General features: G+C 44.2%; 1 long non-coding RNA gene across 4 annotated transcripts in view; it reads right to left on the reverse strand.

Moving 5' to 3' along the window:
• Nucleotides 1-25,132, reverse strand: part of LOC135811543 (uncharacterized) — a 357,214-nt gene that overhangs the window by 115,216 nt on the left and 216,866 nt on the right. The window contains exon 6 of one of the 4 annotated variants that reach the window (XR_010552633.1): nt 5,775-5,814. The exons of the other annotated variants lie outside the window; for them this stretch is intronic. This is a non-coding gene — a long non-coding RNA (uncharacterized LOC135811543). Of the gene's footprint in view, nt 1-5,774; nt 5,815-25,132 lie in introns of those variants that run through there. 4 annotated transcript variants of the gene reach the window in all.

Here is a 25,132-nt window from a genome sequence, read left to right on the forward strand (position 1 = left end):
TTATAGAGAGGTACATTGAAATTCAAAGGTCAGCACAAATGGTCAAAATCCGACATTTTCTCACCTTCCTGCCCGTTCACAGCTCAGAAAATGACAATGACCAGCCTCATCTCGTTGTGCAGCTGGACAGAGACAAGTGCACCAAGAAAAAGAGCCACATTTCTCTGAAGAACTTGCCCAGGGCTGCTGAAAGCTGAAAAATAACCAATCTCACACTTTGGGGCTTTTTACCCGTGAATCTTCACTTTGCGACTAAACTATTCACAGCAGTGCCACATTTTTTGGGTCACTGAATGTGGGTGCCAGCGCCCTACAAGCAAACCAAAAATCAAATCAATGCGACCACTGACATTACAGCTGGGTCATGTTATAGAGAGGTACATTGAAATTCAAAGGTCAGCACAAATGGTCAAAATCCGACATTTTCTCACCTTCCTGCCCGTTCAAAGCTCAGAAAATGACAATGACCAGCCTCATCTTGTTGTGCAGCTGGACATAGACAAGTGAACCAAGAAAAAGAGCCACATTTCTCTAAAGAACTTGCCCAGGGCTGCTGAAAGCTGAAAAATAACCAATCTCACAGTTTGGGGCTTTTTACCCGTGAATCTTCACTTTGCGACTAAACTATTCACAGCAGTGCCACATTTTCTGGGTACCTAAATGTGGATGCCAGCGCCCTACAAGCAAACCAAAAATCAAATCCATGCGACCAGTGACATTACAGCTGGGTCATGTTATAGAGAGGTACATTGAAATTCAAAGGTCAGCACAAATGGTCAAAATCCGACATTTTCTCACCTTTCTGCCCGTTCACAGCTCAGAAAATGACAATGACCAGCCTCATCTCGTTGTGCAGCTGGACAGAGACAAGTGCACCAAGAAAAAGAGCCACATTTCTCTGAAGAACTTGCCCAGGGCTGCTGAAAGCTGAAAAATAACCAATCTCACACTTTGGGGCTTTTTACCCGTGAATCTTCACTTTGCGACTAAACTATTCACAGCAGTGCCACATTTTTTGGGTCACTGAATGTAGGTGCCAGCGCCCTACAAGCAAACCAAAAATCAAATCAATGCGACCACTGACATTACAGCTGGGTCATGTTATAGAGAGGTACATTGAAATTCAAAGGTCAGCACAAATGGTCAAAATCCGACATTTTCTCACCTTTCTGCCCGTTCACAGCTCAGAAAATGACAATGACCAGCCTCATCTTGTTGTGCAGCTGGACATAGACAAGTGAACCAAGAAAAAGAGCCACATTTCTCTAAAGAACTTGCCCAGGGCTGCTGAAAGCTGAAAAATAACCAATCTCACACTTTGGGGCATTTTACCCGTGAATCTTCACTTTGCGACTAAACTATTCACAGCAGTGCCACATTTTCTGGGTCACTAAATGTGGATGCCAGCGCCCTACAAGCAAACCAAAAATCAAATCCATGCGACCACTGACATTACAGCTGGGTCATGTTATAGAGAGGTACATTGAAATTCAAAGGTCAGCACAAATGGTCAAAATCCGACATTTTCTCACCTTCCTGCCCGTTCACAGCTCAGAAAATGACAATGACCAGCCTCATCTTGTTGTGCAGCTGGACATAGACAAGTGCACCAAGAAAAAGAGCCACATTTCTCTAAAGAACTTGCCCAGGGCTGCTGAAAGCTGAAAAATAACCAATCTCACAGTTTGGGGCTTTTTACCCGTGAATCTTCACTTTGCGACTAAACTATTCACAGCAGTGCCACATTTTCTGGGTCACTGAATGTGGGTGCCAGCGCCTCACAAGCAAACCAAAAATCAAATCAATGCGACCACTGACATTACAGCTGGGTCATGTTATAGAGAGGTATATTGAAATTCAAAGGTCAGCACAAATGGTCAAAATCCGACATTTTCTCACCTTCCTGCCCGTTCACAGCTCAGAAAATGACAATGACCAGCCTCATCTCGTTGTGCAGCTGGACATAGACAAGTGCACCAAGAAAAAGAGCCACATTTCTCTAAAGAACTTGCCCAGGGCTGCTGAAAGCTGAAAAATAACCAATCTCACAGTTTGGGGCTTTTTACCCGTGAATCTTCACTTTGCGACTAAACTATTCACAGCAGTGCCACATTTTTTGGGTCACTGAATGTGGGTGCGAGCGCCCTACAAGCAAACCAAAAATCAAATCAATGCGACCACTGACATTACAGCTGGGTCATGTTATAGAGAGGTACATTGAAATTCAAAGGTCAGCACAAATGGTCAAAATCCGACATTTTCTCACCTTGCTGCCCGTTCACAGCTCAGAAAATGACAATGACCAGCCTCATCTCGTTGTGCAGCTGGACAGAGACAAGTGCACCAAGAAAAAGAGCCACATTTCTCTGAAGAACTTGCCCAGGGCTGCTGAAAGCTGAAAAATAACCAATCTCACACTTTGGGGCTTTTTACCCGTGAATCTTCACTTTGCGACTAAACTATTCACAGCAGTGCCACATTTTTTGGGTCACTGAATGTAGGTGCCAGCGCCCTACAAGCAAACCAAAAATCAAATCAATGCGACCACTGACATTACAGCTGGGTCATGTTATAGAGAGGTACATTGAAATTCAAAGGTCAGCACAAATGGTCAAAATCCGACATTTTCTCACCTTCCTGCCCGTTCACAGCTCAGAAAATGACAATGACCAGCCTCATCTTGTTGTGCAGCTGGACATAGACAAGTGAACCAAGAAAAAGAGCCACATTTCTCTAAAGAACTTGCCCAGGGCTGCTGAAAGCTGAAAAATAACCAATCTCACACTTTGGGGCATTTTACCCGTGAATCTTCACTTTGCGACTAAACTATTCACAGCAGTGCCACATTTTCTGGGTCACTAAATGTGGATGCCAGCGCCCTACAAGCAAACCAAAAATCAAATCCATGCGACCACTGACATTACAGCTGGGTCATGTTATAGAGAGGTACATTGAAATTCAAAGGTCAGCACAAATGGTCAAAATCCGACATTTTCTCACCTTCCTGCCCGTTCACAGCTCAGAAAATGACAATGACCAGCCTCATCTTGTTGTGCAGCTGGACATAGACAAGTGCACCAAGAAAAAGAGCCACATTTCTCTAAAGAACTTGCCCAGGGCTGCTGAAAGCTGAAAAATAACCAATCTCACAGTTTGGGGCTTTTTACCCGTGAATCTTCACTTTGCGACTAAACTATTCACAGCAGTGCCACATTTTCTGGGTCACTGAATGTGGGTACCAGCGCCTCACAAGCAAACCAAAAATCAAATCAATGCGACCACTGACATTACAGCTGGGTCATGTTATAGAGAGGTATATTGAAATTCAAAGGTCAGCACAAATGGTCAAAATCCGACATTTTCTCACCTTCCTGCCCGTTCACAGCTCAGAAAATGACAATGACCAGCCTCATCTCGTTGTGCAGCTGGACATAGACAAGTGCACCAAGAAAAAGAGCCACATTTCTCTAAAGAACTTGCCCAGGGCTGCTGAAAGCTGAAAAATAACCAATCTCACAGTTTGGGGCTTTTTACCCGTGAATCTTCACTTTGCGACTAAACTATTCACAGCAGTGCCACATTTTCTGGGTCACTGAATGTGGGTGCCAGCGCCCTACAAGCAAACCAAAAATCAAATCAATGCGACCACTGACATTACAGCTGGGTCATGTTATAGAGAGGTACATTGAAATTCAAAGGTCAGCACAAATGGTCAAAATCCGACATTTTCTCACCTTCCTGCCCGTTCACAGCTCAGAAAATGACAATGACCAGCCTCATCTCGTTGTGCAGCTGGACAGAGACAAGTGAACCAAGAAAAAGACCCACATTTCTCTAAAGAACTTGCCCAGGGCTGCTGAAAGCTGAAAAATAACCAATCTCACACTTTGGGGCTTTTTACCCGTGAATCTTCACTTTGCGACTAAACTATTCACAGCAGTGCCACATTTTCTGGGTCACTGAATGTGGGTGCCAGCGCCCTACAAGCAAACCAAAAATCAAATCAATGCGATCACTGACATTACAGCTGGGTCATGTTATAGAGAGGTACATTGAAATTCAAAGGTCAGCACAAATGGTTAAAATCCGACATTTTCTCACCTTCCTGCCCGTTCACAGCTCAGAAAATGACAATGACCAGCCTCATCTCGTTGTGCAGCTGGACAGAGACAAGTGCACCAAGAAAAAGAGCCACATTTCTCTGAAGAACTTGCCCAGGGCTGCTGAAAGCTGAAAAATAACCAATCTCACACTTTGGGGCTTTTTACCCGTGAATCTTCACTTTGCGACTAAACTATTCACAGCAGTGCCACATTTTTTGGGTCACTGAATGTGGGTGCCAGCGCCCTACAAGCAAACCAAAAATCAAATCAATGCGACCACTGACATTACAGCTGGGTCATGTTATAGAGAGGTACATTGAAATTCAAAGGTCAGCACAAATGGTCAAAATCCGACATTTTCTCACCTTCCTGCCCGTTCACAGCTCAGAAAATGACAATGACCAGCCTCATCTTGTTGTGCAGCTGGACATAGACAAGTGAACCAAGAAAAAGAGCCACATTTCTCTAAAGAACTTGCCCAGGGCTGCTGAAAGCTGAAAAATAACCAATCTCACAGTTTGGGGCTTTTTACCCGTGAATCTTCACTTTGCGACTAAACTATTCACAGCAGTGCCACATTTTCTGGGTCACTAAATGTGGATGCCAGCGCCCTACAAGCAAACCAAAAATCAAATCCATGCGACCACTGACATTACAGCTGGGTCATGTTATAGAGAGGTACATTGAAATTCAAAGGTCAGCACAAATGGTCAAAATCCGACATTTTCTCACCTTCCTGCCCGTTCACAGCTCAGAAAATGACAATGACCAGCCTCATCTTGTTGTGCAGCTGGACATAGACAAGTGCACCAAGAAAAAGAGCCACATTTCTCTAAAGAACTTGCCCAGGGCTGCTGAAAGCTGAAAAATAACCAATCTCACAGTTTGGGGCTTTTACCCGTGAATCTTCACTTTGCGACTAAACTATTCACAGCAGTGCCACATTTTATGGGTCACTGAATGTGGGGGCCAGCGCCCTACAAGCAAACTAAAAATCAAATCAATGCGACCACTGACATTACAGCTGGGTCATGTTATAGAGAGGTACATTGAAATTCAAAGGTCAGCACAAATGGTCAAAATCCGACATTTTCTCACCTTCCTGCCCGTTCACAGCTCAGAAAATGACAATGACCAGCCTCATCTCGTTGTGCAGCTGGACAGAGACAAGTGCACCAAGAAAAAGAGCCACATTTCTCTGAAGAACTTGCCCAGGGCTGCTGAAAGCTGAAAAATAACCAATCTCACACTTTGGGGCTTTTTACCCGTGAATCTTCACTTTGCGACTAAACTATTGACAGCAGTGCCACATTTTCTGGGTCACTAAATGTGGATGCCAGCGCCCTACAAGCAAACCAAAAATCAAATCCATGCGACCACTGACATTATAGCTGGGTCATGTTATAGAGAGGTACATTGAAATTCAAAGGTCAGCACAAATGGTCAAAATCCGACATTTTCTCACCTTCCTGCCCGTTCACAGCTCAGAAAATGACAATGACCAGCCTCATCTTGTTGTGCAGCTGGACATAGACAAGTGCACCAAGAAAAAGAGCCACATTTCTCTAAAGAACTTGCCCAGGGCTGCTGAAAGCTGAAAAATAACCAATCTCACAGTTTGGGGCTTTTTACCCGTGAATCTTCACTTTGCGACTAAACTATTCACAGCAGTGCCACATTTTCTGGGTCATTGAATGTGGGTGCCAGCGCCCTACAAGCAAACCAAAAATCAAATCAATGCGACCACTGACATTACAGCTGGGTCATGTTATAGAGAGGTACATTGAAATTCAAAGGTCAGCACAAATGGTCAAAATCCGACATTTTCTCACCTTCCTGCCCGTTCACAGCTCAGAAAATGACAATGACCAGCCTCATCTTGTTGTGCAGCTGGACATAGACAAGTGAACCAAGAAAAAGAGCCACATTTCTCTAAAGAACTTGCCCAGGGCTGCTGAAAGCTGAAAAATAACCAATCTCACACTTTGGGGCTTTCTACCCGTGAATCTTCACTTTGCGACTAAACTATTCACAGCAGTGCCACATTTTCTGGGTCACTAAATGTGGATGCCAGCACCCTACAAGCAAACCAAAAATCAAATCAATGCGACCACTGACATTACAGCTGGGTCATGTTATAGAGAGGTACATTGAAATTCAAAGGTCAGCACAAATGGTCAAAATCCGACATTTTCTCACATTCCTGCCCGTTCACAGCTCAGAAAATGACAATGACCAGCCTCATCTTGTTGTGCAGCTGGACATAGACAAGTGCACCAAGAAAAAGAGCCACATTTCTCTAAAGAACTTGCCCAGGGCTGCTGAAAGCTGAAAAATAACCAATCTCACAGTTTGGGGCTTTTTACCCGTGAATCTTCACTTTGCGACTAAACTATTCACAGCAGTGCCAAATTTTTTGGGTCACTGAATGTGGGTGCCAGCGCCCTACAAGCAAATCAAAAATCAAATCAATGCGACCACTGACATTACAGCTGGGTCATGTTATAGAGAGGTACATTGAAATTCAAAGGTCAGCACAAATGGTCAAAATCCGACATTTTCTCACCTTCCTGCCCGTTCACAGCTTAGAAAATGACAATGACCAGCCTCATCTCGTTGTGCTGCTGGACATAGACAAGTGCACCAAGAAAAAGGGCCCCATTTCTCTAAAGAACTTGCCCAGGGCTGCTGAAAGCTGAAAAATAACCAATCTCACACTTTGGGGCTTTTTCCCCGTGAATCTTCACTTTGCGACTAAACTATTCACAGCAGTGCCACATTTTCTGGGTCACTGAATGTGGGTGCCAGCGCCCTACAAGCAAGCCAAAAATTAAATCAATGCGACCACTGACATTACAGCTGGGTCATGTTATAGAGAGGTACATTGAAATTCAAAGGTCAGCACAAATGGTCAAAATCCGACATTTTCTCACCTTCTTGCCCGTTCACAGCTCAGAAAATGACAATAACCAGCCTCTTCTCTTTGTTCAGCTTGACATAGACAAGTGCACAAAGAAAAAGAGCCACATTTCTCTAAAGAACTTGCCCAGGGCTGCTGAAAGCTGAAAAATAACCAATCTCACACTTTGGTGCTTTTTACCCGTGAATCTTCACTTTGCGACTAAACTATTCACAGCAGTGCCACATTTTCTGGGTCACTGAATGTGGATGCCAGCGCCCTACAAGCAAACCAAAAATCAAATCAATGCGACCACTGACATTACAGCTGGGTCATGTTATAGAGAGGTACATTGAAATTCAAAGGTCAGCACAAATGGTCAAAATCCGACATTTTCTCACCTTCCTGCCCGTTCACAGCTCAAAAAATGACAATGACCAGCCTCATCTTGTTGTGCAGCTGGACATAGACAAGTGAACCAAGAAAAAGAGCCACATTTCTCTAAAAAACTTGCCCAGGGCTGCTGAAAGCTGAAAAATAACCAATCTCACACTTTGGGGCTTTTTACCCGTGAATCTTCACTTTGCGACTAAACTATTCACAGCAGTGCCACATTTTCTGGGTCACTAAATGTGGATGCCAGCGCCCTACAAGCAAACCAAAAATCAAATCAATGCGACCACTGACATTACAGCTGGGTCATGTTATAGAGAGGTACATTGAAATTCAAAGGTCAGCACAAATGGTCAAAATCCGACATTTTCTCACCTTCCTGCCCGTTCACAGCTCAGAAAATGACAATGACCAGCCTCATCTTGTTGTGCAGCTGGACATAGACAAGTGCACCAAGAAAAAGAGCCACATTTCTCTAAAGAACTTGCCCAGGGCTGCTGAAAGCTGAAAAATAACCAATCTCACACTTTGGGGCTTTTTACCCGTGAATCTTCACTTTGCGACTAAACTATTCACAGCAGTGCCACATTTTTTGGGTCACTGAATGTGGGTGCTAGCGCCCTACAAGCAAACCAAAAATCAAATCAATGCGACCACTGACATTACAGCTGGGTCATGTTATAGAGAGGTACATTGAAATTCAAAGGTCAGCACAAATGGTCAAAATCCGACATTTTCTCACCTTACTGCCCGTTCACAGATCAGAAAATGACAATGACCAGCCTCATCTTTTTGTGCAGCTGGACATAGACAAGTGAACCAAGAAAAAGAGCCACATTTCTCTAAAGAACTTGCCCAGGGCTGCTGAAAGCTGAAAAATAACCAATCTCACAGTTTGGGGCTTTTTACCCGTGAATCTTCACTTTGCGACTAAACTATTCACAGCAGTGCCACATTTTCTGGGTCACTAAATGTGGATGCCAGCGCCCTACTAGCAAACCAAAAATCAAATCAATGCGACCACTGACATTACAGCTGGGTCATGTTATAGAGAGGTACATTGAAATTCAAAGGTCAGCACAAATGGTCAAAATCCGACATTTTCTCACCTTCCTGCCCGTTCACAGCTCAGAAAATGACAATGACCAGCCTCATCTTGTTGTGCAGCTGGACATAGACAAGTGCACCAAGAAAAAGAGCCACATTTCTCTAAAGAACTTGCCCAGGGCTGCTGAAAGCTGAAAAATAACCAATCTCACAGTTTGGGGCTTTTTACCCGTGAATCTTCACTTTGCGACTAAACTATTCACAGCAGTGCCACATTTTCTGGGTCACTGAATGTGGGTGCCAGCGCCCTACAAGAAAAACAAAAAATCAAATCAATGCGACCACTGACATTACAGCTGGGTCATGTTATAGAGAGGTACATTGAAATTCAAAGGTCAGCACAAATGGTCAAAATCCGACATTTTCTCACCTTCCTGCCCGTTCACAGCTCAGAAAATGACAATGACCAGCCTCATCTCGTTGTGCAGCTGGACATAGACAAGTGAACCAAGAAAAAGAGCCACATTTCTCTAAAGAACTTGCCCAGGGCTGCTGAAAGCTGAAAAATAACCAATCTCACACTTTGGGGCTTTTTACCCGTGAATCTTCACTTTGCGACTAAACTATTCACAGCAGTGCCACATTTTCTGGGTCACTGAATGTGGGTGCCAGCGCCCTACAAGCAAGCCAAAAATTAAATCAATGCGACCACTGACATTACAGCTGGGTCATGTTATAGAGAGGTACATTGAAATTCAAAGGTCAGCACAAATGGTCAAAATCCGACATTTTCTCACCTTCCTGCCCGTTCACAGCTCAGAAAATGACAATAACCAGCCTCTTCTCTTTGTTCAGCTTGACATAGACAAGTGCACAAAGAAAAAGAGCCACATTTCTCTAAAGAACTTGCCCAGGGCTGCTGAAAGCTGAAAAATAACCAATCTCACACTTTGGGGCTTTTTACCCGTGAATCTTCACTTTGCGACTAAACTATTCACAGCAGTGCCACATTTTCTGGGTCACTAAATGTGGATGCCAGCGCCCTACAAGCAAACCAAAAATCAAATCAATGCGACCACTGACATTACAGCTGGGTCATGTTATAGAGAGGTACATTGAAATTCAAAGGTCAGCACAAATGGTCAAAATCCGACATTTTCTCACCTTCCTGCCCGTTCACAGCTCAGAAAATGACAATGACCAGCCTCATCTTGTTGTGCAGCTGGACATAGACAAGTGCACCAAGAAAAAGAGCCACATTTCTCTAAAGAACTAGCCCAGGGCTGCTGAAAGCTGAAAAATAACCAATCTCACACTTTGGGGCTTTTTACCCGTGAATCTTCACTTTGCGACTAAACTATTCACAGCAGTGCCACATTTTCTGGGTCACTGAATGTGAGTGCCAGCGCCCTACAAGCAAACCAAAAATCAAATCAATGCGACCACTGACATTACAGCTGGGTCATGTTATAGAGAGGTACATTGAAATTCAAAGGTCAGCACAAATGGTCAAAATCCGACATTTTCTCACCTTCCTGCCCGTTCACAGCTCAGAAAATGACAATGACCAGCCTCATCTTGTTGTGTAGCTGGACATAGACAAGTGCACCAAGAAAAAGAGCCACATTTCTCTAAAGAACTTGCCCAGGGCTGCTGAAAGCTGAAAAATAACCAATCTCACAGTTTGGGGCTTTTTACCCGTGAATCTTCACTTTGCGACTAAACTATTCACAGCAGTGCCAATTGTTTTGGGTCACTGAATGTGGGTGCCAGCGCCCTACAAGCAAATCAAAAATCAAATCAATGCGACAACTGACCTTACAGCTGGGTCATGTTATAGAGAGGTACATTGAAATTCAAAGGTCAGCACAAATGGTCAAAATCCGACATTTTCTCACCTTCCTGCCCGTTCACAGCTCAGAAAATGACAATGACCAGCCTCATCTTGTTGTGCAGCTGGACATAGACAAGTGCACCAAGAAAAAGAGCCACATTTCTCTAAAGAACTTGCCCAGGGCTGCTGAAAGCTGAAAAATAACCAATCTCACAGTTTGGGGCTTTTTACCCGTGAATCTTCACTTTGCGACTAAACTATTCACAGCAGTGCCACATTTTCTGGGTCACTGAATGTGGGTGCCAGCGCCCTACAAGAAAAACAAAAAATCAAATCAATGCGACCACTGACATTACAGCTGGGTCATGTTATAGAGAGGTACATTGAAATTCAAAGGTCAGCACAAATGGTCAAAATCCGACATTTTCTCACCTTCCTGCCCGTTCACAGCTCAGAAAATGACAATGACCAGCCTCATCTCGTTGTGCAGCTGGACATAGACAAGTGAACCAAGAAAAAGAGCCACATTTCTCTAAAGAACTTGCCCAGGGCTGCTGAAAGCTGAAAAATAACCAATCTCACACTTTGGGGCTTTTTACCCGTGAATCTTCACTTTGCGACTAAACTATTCACAGCAGTGCCACATTTTCTGGGTCACTGAATGTGGGTGCCAGCGCCCTACAAGCAAGCCAAAAATTAAATCAATGCGACCACTGACATTACAGCTGGGTCATGTTATAGAGAGGTACATTGAAATTCAAAGGTCAGCACAAATGGTCAAAATCCGACATTTTCTCACCTTCCTGCCCGTTCACAGCTCAGAAAATGACAATAACCAGCCTCTTCTCTTTGTTCAGCTTGACATAGACAAGTGCACAAAGAAAAAGAGCCACATTTCTCTAAAGAACTTGCCCAGGGCTGCTGAAAGCTGAAAAATAACCAATCTCACACTTTGGGGCTTTTTACCCGTGAATCTTCACTTTGCGACTAAACTATTCACAGCAGTGCCACATTTTCTGAGTCACTAAATGTGGATGCCAGCGCCCTACAAGCAAACCAAAAATCAAATCAATGCGACCACTGACATTACAGCTGGGTCATGTTATAGAGAGGTACATTGAAATTCAAAGGTCAGCACAAATGGTCAAAATCCGACATTTTCTCACCTTCCTGCCCGTTCACAGCTCAGAAAATGACAATGACCAGCCTCATCTTGTTGTGCAGCTGGACATAGACAAGTGCACCAAGAAAAAGAGCCACATTTCTCTAAAGAACTAGCCCAGGGCTGCTGAAAGCTGAAAAATAACCAATCTCACACTTTGGGGCTTTTTACCCGTGAATCTTCACTTTGCGACTAAACTATTCACAGCAGTGCCACATTTTCTGGGTCACTGAATGTGAGTGCCAGCGCCCTACAAGCAAACCAAAAATCAAATCAATGCGACCACTGACATTACAGCTGGGTCATGTTATAGAGAGGTACATTGAAATTCAAAGGTCAGCACAAATGGTCAAAATCCGACATTTTCTCACCTTCCTGCCCGTTCACAGCTCAGAAAATAACAATGACCAGCCTCATCTTGTTGTGCAGCTGGACATAGACAAGTGCACCAAGAAAAAGAGCCACATTTCTCTAAAGAACTTGCCCAGGGCTGCTGAAAGCTGAAAAATAACCAATCTCACAGTTTGGGGCTTTTTACCCGTGAATCTTCACTTTGCGACTAAACTATTCACAGCAATGCCAATTTTTTTGGGTCACTGAATGTGGGTGCCAGCGCCCTACAAGCAAATCAAAAATCAAATCAATGCGACAACTGACATTACAGCTGGGTCATGTTATAGAGAGGTACATTGAAATTCAAAGGTCAGCACAAATGGTCAAAATCCGACATTTTCTCACCTTCCTGCCCGTTCACAGCTCAGAAAATGACAATGACCAGCCTCATCTCGTTGTGCAGCTGGACATAGACAAGTGAACCAAGAAAAAGAGCCACATTCCTCTAAAGAACTTGCCCAGGGCTGCTGAAAGCTGAAAAATAACCAATCTCACAGTTTGGGGCTTTTTACCCGTGAATCTTCACTTTGCGACTAAACTATTCACAGCAGTGCCACATTTTCTGGGTCACTGAATGTGGATGCCAGCGCCCTACAAGCAAACCAAAAATCAAATCAATGCGACCACTGACATTACAGCTGGGTCATGTTATAGAGAGGTACATTGAAATTCAAAGGTCAGCACAAATGGTCAAAATCCGACATTTTCTCACCTTCCTGCCCGTTCACAGCTCAGAAAATGACAATGACCAGCCTCATCTTGTTGTGCAGCTGGACATAGACAAGTGCACCCAGAAAACGAGCCACATTTCTCTAAAGAACTTGCCCAGGGCTGCTGAAAGCTGAAAAATAACCAATCTCACACTTTGGGGCTTTTTACCCGTGAATCTTCACTTTGCGACTAAACTATTCACAGCAGTGCCAAATTTTTTGGGTCACTGAATGTGGGTGCCAGCGCCCTACAAGCAAATCAAAAATCAAATCAATGCGACCACTGACATTACAGCTGGGTCATGTTATAGAGAGGTACATTGAAATTCAAAGGTCAGCACAAATGGTCAAAATCCGACATTTTCTCACCTTCCTGCCCGTTCACAGCTCAGAAAATGACAATGACCAGCCTCATCTCGTTGTGCTGCTGGACATAGACAAGTGCACCAAGAAAAAGAGCCACATTTCTCTAAAGAACTTGCCCAGGGCTGCTGAAAGCTGAAAAATAACCAATCTCACACTTTGGGGCTTTTTACCCGTGAATCTTCACTTTGCGACTAAACTATTCACAGCAGTGCCAATTTTTTTGGGTCACCGAATGTGGGTGCCAGCGCCCTACAAGCAAACCAAAAATCAAATCAATGCGACCACTGACATTACAGCTGGGTCATGTTATAGAGAGGTACATTGAAATTCAAAGGTCAGCACAAATGGTCAAAATCCGACATTTTCTCACCTTCCTGCCCGTTCACAGCTCAGAAAATGACAATGACCAGCCTCATCTCGTTGTGCAGCTGGACATAGACAGGTGAACCAAGAAAAAGAGCCACATTTCTCTAAAGAACTTGCCCAGGGCTGCTGAAAGCTGAAAAATAACCAATCTCACAGTTTGGGGCTTTTTACCCGTGAATCTTCACTTTGCGACTAAACTATTCACAGCAGTGCCACATTTTCTGGGTCACTGAATGTGGGTGCCAGCGCCCTACAAGCAAACCAAAAATCAAATCAATGCGACCACTGACATTACAGCTGGGTCATGTTATAGAGAGGTACATTGAAATTCAAAGGTCAGCACAAATGGTCAAAATCCCACATTTTCTCACCTTACTGCCCGTTCACAGCTCAGAAAATGACAATAACCAGCCTCATCTCGTTGTTCAGCTTGACATAGACAAGTGAACAAAGAAAAAGGGCCACATTTCTCTAAAGAACTTGCCCAGGGCTGCTGAAAGCTGAAAAATAACCAATCTCACACTTTGGGGCTTTTTACCCGTGAATCTTCACTTTGCGACTAAACTATTCACAGCAGTGCCACATTTTCTGGGTCACTGAATGTGGATGCCAGCGCCCTACAAGCAAACCAAAAATCAAATCAATGCCACCACTGACATTACAGCTGGGTCATGTTATAGAGAGGTACATTGAAATTCAAAGGTCAGCACAAATGGTCAAAATCCGACATTTTCTCACCTTCCTGCCCGTTCACAGCTCAGAAAATGACAATGACCAGCCTCATCTCGTTGTGCAGCTGGACATAGACAAGTGCACCAAGAAAAAGAGCCACATTTCTCTAAAGAACTTGCCCAGGGCTGCTGAAAGCTGAAAAATAACCAATCTCACACTTTGGGGCTTTTTACCCGTGAATCTTCACTTTGCGACTAAACTATTCACAGCAGTGCCAAATTTTTTGGGTCACTGAATGTGGGTGCCAGCGCCCTAGAAGCAAACCAAAAATCAAATCAATGCGACCACTGACATTACAGCTGGGTCATGTTATAGAGAGGTACATTGAAATTCAAAGGTCAGCACAAATGGTCAAAATCCGACATTTTCTCACCTTCCTGCCCGTTCACAGCTCAGAAAATGACAATGACCAGCCTCATCTCGTTGTGCAGCTGGACATAGACAAGTGAACCAAGAAAAGAGCCACATTTCTCTAAAGAACTTGCCCAGGGCTGCTGAAAGCTGAAAAATAACCAATCTCACACTTTGGGGCTTTTTACCCGTGAATCTTCACTTTGCGACTAAACTATTCACAGCAGTGCCACATTTTCTGGGTCACTAAATGTGGATGCCAGCGCCCTACAAGCAAACCAAAAATCAAATCAATGCGACCACTGACATTACAGCTGGGTCATGTTATAGAGAGGTACATTGAAATTCAAAGGTCAGCACAAATGGTCAAAATCCGACATTTTCTCACCTTCCTGCCCGTTCACAGCTCAGAAAATGACAATGACCAGCCTCATCTCGTTGTGCAGCTGGACATAGACAAGTGAACCAAGAAAAAGACCCACATTTCTCTAAAGAACTTGCCCAGGGCTGCTGAAAGCTGAATAATAACCAATCTCACAGTTTGGGGCTTTTTACCCGTGAATCTTCACTTTGCGACTAAACTATTCACAGCAGTGCCACATTTTCTGGGTCACTGAATGTGGGTGCCAGCGCCCTACAAGCAAACCAAAAATCAAATCAATGCGACCACTGACATTACAGCTGGGTCATGTTATAGAGAGGTACATTGAAATTCAAAGGTCAGCACAAATGGTCAAAATCCGACATTTTCTCACCTTCCTGCCCGTTCACAGCTCAGAAAATGAAAATGACCAGCCTCATCTCGTTGTGCAGCTGGACATAGACAAGTGCACCAAGAAAAAGAGCCACATTACTCTAAAGAACTTGCCCAGGGCTGCTGAAAGCTGAAAAATAACCAATCTCACACTTTGGGGCTTTTTACCCGTGAATCTTCACTTTGCGACTAAACTATTCACAGCAGTGCCAAATTTTTTCGGTCACTGAATGTGGGTGCCAGCGCCCTACAAGCAAACCAAAAATCAAATCAATGCGACCACTGACATTACAGCTGGGTCATGTTATAGAGAGGTACATTGAAATTCAAAGGTCAGCACAAATGGTCAAAATCCGACATTTTCTCACCTTCCTGCCCGTTCACAGCTCAGAAAATGACAATGACCAGCCTCATCTTGTTGTGCAGCGGGACATAAACAAGTGAACCAAGAAAAAGAGCCACATTTCTCTAAAGAACTTGCCCAGGGCTGCTGAAAGCTGAAAAATAACCAATCTCACACTTTGGGGCTTTTTACCCGTGAATCTTCACTTTGCGACTAAACTATTCACAGCAGTGCCACATTTTCTGGGTCACTAAATGTGGATTCCAGCGCCCTACAAGCAAACCAAAAATCAAATCAATGCGACCACTGACATTACAGCTGGGTCATGTTATAGAGAGGTACATTGAAATTCAAAGGTCAGCACAAATGGTCAAAATCCGACATTTTCTCACCTTCCTGCCCGTTCACAGCTCAGAAAATGACAATGACCAGCCTCATCTCGTTGTGCAGCTGGACATAGACAAGTGAACCAAGAAAAAGACCCACATTTCTTTAAAGAACTTGCCCAGGGCTGCTGAAAGCTGAATAATAACCAATCTCACAGTTTGGGGCTTTTTACCCGTGAATCTTCACTTTGCGACTAAACTATTCACAGCAGTGCCACATTTTCTGGGTCACTGAATGTGGGTGCCAGCGCCCTACAGGCAAACCAAAAATCAAATCAATGCGACCACTGACATTACAGCTGGGTCATGTTATAGAGAGGTACATTGAAATTCAAAGGTCAGCACAAATGGTCAAAATCCGACATTTTCTCACCTTCCTGCCCGTTCACAGCTCAGAAAATGACAATGACCAGCCTCATCTCGTTGTGCAGCTGGACATAGACAAGTGCACCAAGAAAAAGAGCCACATTACTCTAAAGAACTTGCCCAGGGCTGCTGAAAGCTGAAAAATAACCAATCCCACACTTTGGGGCTTTTTACCCGTGAATCTTCACTTTGCGACTAAACTATTCACAGCAGTGCCAAATTTTTTCGGTCACTGAATGTGGGTGCCAGCGCCCTACAAGCAAACCAAAAATCAAATCAATGCGACCACTGACATTACAGCTGGGTCATGTTATAGAGAGGTACATTGAAATTCAAAGGTCAGCACAAATGGTCAAAATCCGACATTTTCTCACCTTCCTGCCCGTTCACAGCTCAGAAAATGACAATGACCAGCCTCATCTTGTTGTGCAGCGGGACATAAACAAGTGAACCAAGAAAAAGAGCCACATTTCTCTAAAGAACTTGCCCAGGGCTGCTGAAAGCTGAAAAATAACCAATCTCACACTTTGGGGCTTTTTACCCGTGAATCTTCACTTTGCGACTAAACTATTCACAGCAGTGCCACATTTTCTGGGTCACTAAATGTGGATGCCAGCGCCCTACAAGCAAACCAAAAATCAAATCAATGCGACCACTGACATTACAGCTGGGTCATGTTATAGAGAGATACATTGAAATTCAAAGGTCAGCACAAATGGTCAAAATCCGACATTTTCTCACCTTCCTGCCCGTTCACAGCTCAGAAAATGACAATGACCAGCCTCATCTTGTTGTGCAGCTGGACATAGACAAGTGAACCAAGAAAAAGAGCCACATTTCTCTAAAGAACTTGCCCAGGGCTGCTGAAAGCTGAAAAATAACCAATCTCACAGTTTGGGGCTTTTTACCCGTGAATCTTCACTTTGCGACTAAACTAGTCACAGCAGTGCCACATTTTCTGGGTCACTAAATGTGGATGCCAGCGCCCTACAAGCAAACCAAAAATCAAATCAATGCGACCACTGACATTACAGCTGGGTCATGTTATAGAGAGGTACATTGAAATTCAAAGGTCAGCACAAATGGTCAAAATCCGACATTTTCTCACCTTCCTGCCCGTTCACAGCTCAGAAAATGACAATGACCAGCCTCATCTCGTTGTGCAGCTGGACATAGACAAGTGAACCAAGAAAAAGACCCACATTTCTCTAAAAAACTTGCCCAGGGCTGCTGAAAGCTGAAAAATAACCAATCTCACAGTTTGGGGCTTTTTACCCGTGAATCGTCACTTTGCGACTAAACTATTCACAGCAGTGCCACATTTTCTGGGTCACTGAATGTGGGTGCCAGCGCCCTACAAGCAAACCAAAAATCAAATCAATGCGACCACTGACATTACAGCTGGGTCAGCCCTCCAGGACAAGTTTCGAAGTGCTCATGGAAACACCACCCGCCTCCAGCAATTACAGGGTTTGCGCCTGCCGCTAGCCCGGTCAGCAGCAGGGACATCCCGTCCATCGCACTGTGGTGCCATCCTCTGGAACACCCTCCCCAGCGAAGTTCGCCTACTCAATCGTCCCAGAGAATTCGCTGTAGCTGCACTGCCCTTCACGCTGGCGGGCTAGATCTGCAAACTCCGTGAATTCTCCCGCCTTCTGTGTTCACAGTCCCACACTCCCCTTGGAGTAGTCTGCACGGCGCTGCTGCTGCTGCTGTTGCTGTTGTTGTTGTTGTTGTTGTTGTTGTTGTTGTTGTTGTTGTTGTTGTTGTTGTTGTTGTTGTTGTTGTTGTTGTTGTTGTTGTTTCTGTTGTTGTTGCTGTTGTTGTTGCTGTTGTTGCTGTTGTTGCTGTTTCAAATCTTTATTCTCACGATAGCCAGTGGCCAATAAGAGATAATAGTGTAAGAAAGGAGAAAGAGTGAGGAAGAATTGGGTGGGCAGGGCCTAGGGGTTAATGACTACTTAAGTGTACGGGCAGGGGTGGTCGCCACACGAGCATACAGAGTTGCGTACTTAAGTGTACGGGCAGGGGTGGTCGCTACACGAGCATACAGAGTTGTGCAACAGCAGGGATATCTCGGATTTGAAGGGAGTACGAGAAGGGATTTCGCGAAGCTGGGTGGGCAGGCTGTTGTTGTTGTTGTTGTTGTTGTTGTTGTTGTTGTTGTTGTTGTTGTTGTTGTTGTTGTTGTTGTTGTTGTTGTTGTTGTTGTTGTTGTTGTTGTTGTTGTTGTTGTTGTTGTTTCAAATCTTTATTCTCACGATAGCCAGTGGCCAATAAGAGATAATAGTGTAAGAAAGGAGAAAGAGTGAGGAAGAATTGGGTGGGCAGGGCCTAGGGGTTAATGACTACTTAAGTGTACGGGCAGGGGTGGTCGCCACACGAGCATACAGAGTTGCATACTTAAGTGTACGGGCAGGGGTGGTCGCTACACGAGCATACAGAGTTGTGCAACAGCAGGGATATCTGGGATTTGAAGGGAGTACGAGAAGGGATTTCGCGAAGCTGGGTGGGCAGGCAATTAAAGTAATGAAGGGCCTTGTACAGGGGAGAATGGAGACAGCGGTCAGTCCGCGGAGTTGGCAAGTGCCAAGTACGAGAGCGACGTAAATTATACGAAGGTTGCACGTTGCTAGCAGTATGCAGCGAGAGTATATGTGGTGGGGCATAATTGTGGCGCAGAGAATACGCGAAGAGTATATGTTTAACTTTAAAGCGTGAAAATAATGTTGTTGTTGTTGTTGTTGTTGTTGTTGTTGCTGCTGCTGCTGCTGCTGCTGTTACAGCAGCTACTGCTGTGGCTGTAGTTACAGCCCCTCTCGTTGTCAGGAAATGTTTGCTTGTGCTACTTCTCATCCAGTTGACTTCTTATTATGACTTTGTACGTTATAATTTTGTTGAGCTCCGGTTTTCCCCTTCATTCTAACTCCAGTGCAGTTTAGCGTGTATTGGCTTGTGATTTCCTTTCTTCTGTTTGCTTGGCATTTTATCGCTCCACAGGTACCCCCGGTCTCAGGTGCTCTCACGTTTGTGCAATTGTTGATTTTGGTCCTGAATTGTCCTCCCTGTTGCTTTGCTACCGTCCTCCTCCTTCCTCCACCTTTTTTTCTTTTCTTAATGGGCCTCATTATGGCATTCGCTTCCATGTAATTGGGCTTGTAACCCGTGTGTACTTGCGAATTCAAATAAAAATATACATACATACATACATACATGTTATAGAGAGGTACATTGAAATTCAAAGGTCAGCACAAATGGTCAAAATCCGACATTTTCTCACCTTCCTGCCCGTTCACAGCTCAGAAAATGACAATGACCAGCCTCATCTTGTTGTGCAGCGGGACATAAACAAGTGAACCAAGAAAAAGAGCCACATTTCTCTAAAGAACTTTCCCAGGGCTGCTGAAAGCTGAAAAATAACCAATCTCACAGTTTGGGGCTTTTTACCCGTGAATCTTCACTTTGCGACTAAACTATTCACAGCAGTGCCACATTTTCTGGGTCACTAAATGTGGATGCCAGCGCCCTACAAGCAAACCAAAAATCAAATCAATGCGACCACTGACATTACAGCTGGGTCATGTTATAGAGAGGTACATTGAAATTCAAAGGTCAGCACAAATGGTCAAAATCCGACATTATCTCACCTTCTTGCCCGTTCACAGCTCAGAAAATGACAATGACCAGCCTCATCTTGTTGTGCAGCTGGACATAGACAAGTGCACCAAGAAAAAGAGCCACATTTCTCTAAAGAACTTGCCCAGGGCTGCTGAAAAATGAAAAATAACCAATCTCACAGTTTGGGGCTTTTTACCCGTGAATCTTCACTTTGCGACTAAACTATTCACAGCAGTGCCACATTTTCTGGGTCACTGAATGTGGGTGCCAGCGCCCTACAAGCAAACCAAAAATCAAATCAATGCGACCACTGACATTACAGCTGGGTCATGTTATAGAGAGGTACATTGAAATTCAAAGGTCAGCACAAATGGTCAAAATCCGACATTTTCTCACCTTCCTGCCCGTTCACAGCTCAGAAAATGACAATGACCAGCCTCATCTCGTTGTGCTGCGGGACATAGACAAGTGCACCAAGAAAAAGAGCCACATTTCTCTAAAGAACTTGCCCAGGGCTGCTGAAAGCTGAAAAATAACCAATCTCACAGTTTGGGGCTTTTAACTATTCACAGCAGTGCCACATTTTCTGGGTCACTGAATGTGGGTGCCAGTGCCCTACAAGCAAACCAAAAATCAAATCAATGCGACCACTGACATTACAGCTGGGTCATGTTATAGAGAGGTACATTGCAATTCAAAGGTCAGCACAAATGGTCAAAATCCGACATTTTCTCACCTTCCTGCCCGTTCACAGCTCAGAAAATGACAATGACCAGCCTCATCTCGTTGTGCAGCTGGACATAGACAAGTGCACCAAGAAAAAGAGCCACATTTCTCTAAAGAACTTGCCCAGGGCTGCTGAAAGCTGAAAAATAACCAATCTCACACTTTGGGGCTTTTTACCCGTGAATCTTCACTTTGCGACTAAACTATTCACAGCAGTGCCACATTTTCTGGGTCACTGAATGTGGGTGCCAGCGCCCTACAAGCAAACCAAAAATTAAATCAATGTGACCACTGACATTACAGCTGGGTCATTTTATAGAGAGGTACATTGAAATTCAAAGGTCAGCACAAATGGTCAAAATCCGACATTTTCTCACCTTCCTGCCCGTTCACAGCTCAGAAAATGACAATGACCAGCCTCATCTCGTTGTGCAGCTGGACATAGACAAGTGCACCAAGAAAAAGAGCCACATTTCTCTAAAGAACTTGCCCAGGGCTGCTGAAAGCTGAAAAATAACCAATCTCACAGTTTGGGGCTTTTTAACTATTCACAGCAGTGCCACATTTTCTGGGTCACTGAATGTGGGTGCCAGTGCCCTACAAGCAAACCAAAAATCAAATCAATGCGACCACTGACATTACAGCTGGGTCATGTTATAGAGAGGTACATTGAAATTCAAAGGTCAGCACAAATGGTCAAAATCCGACATTTTCTCACCTTCCTGCCCGTTCACAGCTCAGAAAATGACAATGACCAGCCTCATCTCGTTGTGCAGCTGGACATAGACAAGTGCACCAAGAAAAAGATCCACATTTCTCTAAAGAACTTGCCCAGGGCTGCTGAAAGCTGAAAAATAACCAATCTCACACTTTGGGGCTTTTTCCCCGTGAATCTTCACTTTGCGACTAAACTATTCACAGCAGTGCCAAATTTTTTGGGTCACTGAATGTGGGTGCCAGCGCCCTACAAGCAAACCAAAAATCAAATCAATGCGACCACTGACATTACAGCTGGGTTATGTTATAGAGAGGTACATTGAAATTCAAAGGTCAGCACAAATGGTCAAAATCCGACATTTTCTCACCTTCCTGCCCGTTCACAGCTCAGAAAATGACAATGACCAGCTTCATCTTGTTGTGCAGCGGGACATAGACAAGTGAACCAAGAAAAGACCCACATTTCTCTAAAGAACTTGCCCAGGGCTGCTGAAAGCTGAAAAATAACCAATCTCACACTTTGGGGCTTTTTACCCGTGAATCTTCACTTTGGGACTAAACTATTCACAGCAGTGCCAAATTTTCTGGGTCACTAAATGTGGATGCCAGCGCCCTACAAGCAAACCAAAAATCAAATCAATGCGACCACTGACATTACAGCTGGGTCATGTTATAGAGAGGTACATTGAAATTCAAAGGTCAGCACAAATGGTCAAAATCCGACATTTTCTCACCTTCCTGCCCGTTCACAGCTCAGAAAATGACAATGACCAGCCGCATCTCGTTGTGCAGCTGGACATAGACAAGTGAACCAAGAAAAAGACCCACATTTCTCTAAAGAACTTGCCCAGGGCTGCTGAAAGCTGAAAAATAACCAATCTCACAGTTTGGGGCTTTTTACCCGTGAATCTTCACTTTGCGACTAAACTATTCACAGCAGTGCCAAATTTTTTGGGTCACTGAATGTGGGTGCCAGCGCCCTACAAGCAAACCAAAAATCAAATCAATGCGACCACTGACATTACAGCTGGGTCATGTTATAGAGAGGTACATTGAAATTCAAAGGTCAGCACAAATGGTCAAAATCCGACATTTTCTCACCTTCCTGCCCGTTCACAGCTCAGAAAATGACAATGACCAGCTTCATCTTGTTGTGCAGCGGGACATAGACAAGTGAACCAAGAAAAAGACCCACATTTCTCTAAAGAACTTGCCCAGGGCTGCTGAAAGCTGAAAAATAACCAATCTCACACTTTGGGGCTTTTTACCCGTGAATCTTCACTTTGGGACTAAACTATTCACAGCAGTGCCAAATTTTCTGGGTCACTAAATGTGGATGCCAGCGCCCTACAAGCAAACCAAAAATCAAATCAATGCGACCACTGACATTACAGCTGGGTCATGTTATAGAGAGGTACATTGAAATTCAAAGGTCAGCACAAATGGTCAAAATCCGACATTTTCTCACCTTCCTGCCCGTTCACAGCTCAGAAAATGAAAATGACCAGCCTCATCTTGTTGTGCAGCTGGACATAGACAAGTGAACCAAGAAAAAAAACCACATTTCTCTAAAGAACTTGCCCAGGGCTGCTGAAAGCTGAAAAATAACCAATCTCACAGTTTGGGGCTTTTTACCCGTGAATCTTCACTTTGCGACTAAACTATTCACAGCAGTGCCACATTTTCTCGGTCACTGAATGTGGGTGCCAGCGCCCTACAAGCAAACCAAAATCAAATCAATGCGACCACTGACATTACAGCTGGGTCATGTTATAGAGAGGTACATTGAAATTCAAAGGTCAGCACAAATGGTCAAAATCCGACATTTTCTCACCTTCCTGCCCGTTCACAGCTCAGAAAATGACAATGACCAGCCTCATCTCGTTGTGCAGCTGGACATAGACAAGTGCACCAAGAAAAAGAGCCACTTTTCTCTAAAGAACTTGCCCAGGGCTGCTGAAAGCTGAAAAATAACCAATCTCACACTTTGGGGCTTTTTACCCGTGAATCTTCACTTTGCGACTTAACTATTCACAGCAGTGCCACATTTTCTGGGTCACTGAATGTGGGTGCCAGCGCCCTACAAGCAAACCAAAAATCAAATCAATGCGACCACTGACATTACAGCTGGGTCATGTTATAGAGAGGTACATTGAAATTCAAAGGTCAGCACAAATGGTCAAAATCCGACATTTTCTCACCTTCCTGCCCGTTCACAGCTCAGAAAATGACAATGACCAGCCGCATCTCGTTGTGCAGCTGGACATAGACAAGTGAACCAAGAAAAAGAGCCACATTTCTCTAAAGAACTTGCCCAGGGATGCTGAAAGCTGAAAAATAACCAATCTCACAGTTTGGGGCTTTTTACCCGTGAATCTTCACTTTGCGACTAAACTATTCACAGCAGTGCCACATTTTCTGGGTCACTGAATGTGGGTGCCAGCGCCCTACAAGCAAACCAAAAATCAAATCGATGCGACCACTGACATTACAGCTGGGTCATGTTATAGAGAGGTACATTGAAATTCAAAGGTCAGCACAAATGGTCAAAATCCAACATTTTCTCACCTTCCTGCCCGTTCACAGCTCAGAAAATGACAATGACCAGCCTCATCTCGTTGTGCAGCTGGCCATAGACAAGTGCACCAAGAAAAAGAGCCACATTTCTCTAAAGAACTTGCCCAGGGCTGCTGAAAGCTGAAAAATAACCAATCTCACACTTTGGGGCTTTTTACCCGTGAATCTTCACTTTGCGACTAAACTATTCACAGCAGTGCCAAATTTTTTAGGTCACTGAATGTGGGTGCCAGCGCCCTACAAGCAAACCAAAAATCAAATCAATGCGACCACTGACATTACAGCTGGGTCATGTTATAGAGAGGTACATTGAAATTCAAAGGTCAGCACAAATGGTCAAAATCCGACATTTTCTCACCTTCCTGCCCGTTCACAGCTCAGAAAATGACAATGACCAGCTTCATCTTGTTGTGCAGCGGGACATAGACAAGTGAACCAAGAAAAAGACCCACATTTCTCTAAAGAACTTGCCCAGGGCTGCTGAAAGCTGAAAAATAACCAATCTCACACTTTGGGGCTTTTTACCCGTGAATCTTCACTTTGGGACTAAACTATTCACAGCAGTGCCAAATTTTCTGGGTCACTAAATGTGGATGCCAGCGCCCTACAAGCAAACCAAAAATCAAATCAATGCGACCACTGACATTACAGCTGGGTCATGTTATAGAGAGGTACATTGAAATTCAAAGGTCAGCACAAATGGTCAAAATCCGACATTTTCTCACCTTCCTGCCCATTCACAGCTCAGAAAATGACAATGACCAGCCTCATCTCGTTGTGCAGCTGGACATAGACAAGTGAACCAAGAAAAAGACCCACATTTCTCTAAAGAACTTGCCCAGGGCTGCTGAAAGCTGAAAAATAACCAATCTCACAGTTTGGGGCTTTTTACCCGTGAATCTTCACTTTGGGACTAAACTATTCACAGCAGTGCCAAATTTTCTGGGTCACTAAATGTGGATGCCAGCGCCCTACAAGCAAACCAAAAATCAAATCAATGCGACCACTGACATTACAGCTGGGTCATGTTATAGAGAGGTACATTGAAATTCAAAGGTCAGCACAAATGGTCAAAATCCGACATTTTCTCACCGTCCTGCCCGTTCACAGCTCAGAAAATGACAATGACCAGCCTCATCTCGTTGTGCAGCTGGACATAGACAAGTGCACCAAGAAAAAGAGCCACATTTCTCTAAAGAACTTGCCCAGGGCTGCTGAAAGCTGAAAAATAACCAATCTCACACTTTGGGGCTTTTTACCCGTGAATCTTCACTTTGCGACTAAACTAT

This window comes from Sycon ciliatum, chromosome 3 (assembly GCF_964019385.1).
Source record: "Sycon ciliatum chromosome 3, ocSycCili1.1, whole genome shotgun sequence".
NCBI lineage: Eukaryota > Metazoa > Porifera > Calcarea > Leucosolenida > Sycettidae > Sycon > Sycon ciliatum.